This window comes from Apaloderma vittatum, unplaced genomic scaffold (assembly GCF_000703405.1).
Source record: "Apaloderma vittatum isolate BGI_N311 unplaced genomic scaffold, ASM70340v1 scaffold29600, whole genome shotgun sequence".
Classification (NCBI taxonomy): Eukaryota; Metazoa; Chordata; class Aves; order Trogoniformes; family Trogonidae; genus Apaloderma; species Apaloderma vittatum.
In genome coordinates, this window is record NW_009694413.1 from 6,450 (window position 1) to 6,662 (window position 213).

The 213-nt window shown below is 51.2% G+C and overlaps 1 protein-coding gene across 1 annotated transcript in view; it reads right to left on the minus strand.

Annotated features, from left to right (window-relative positions):
* Positions 1–213, minus strand: part of CRIP2 (cysteine-rich protein 2) — a gene marked incomplete at its 5' end in the record, with an annotated part of 3,201 nt that overhangs the window by 1,398 nt on the left and 1,590 nt on the right. The gene's annotated exons all lie outside the window — the stretch shown is intronic.

The window sequence follows — 213 nt, forward strand, 5'->3', positions numbered from 1 at the left end:
CCCCAGCCCACCCGCCCCACCCCCCCCGAGCCACTGGTCACTGCAGACACTGATGCACATTGGCCCCTGCTTGCTTTCTCCTAACCCAGGCTTTGTCCAGTCACATCTGGGATAGGAGAGTGACTCCACCTTCTGTTTGAATGAGAATTTGTTTTTTAAATATTAAAAAAAAAAAAAAAAAGCAGGTGTCCGGGGAGAACCCTGCCCTTCCAG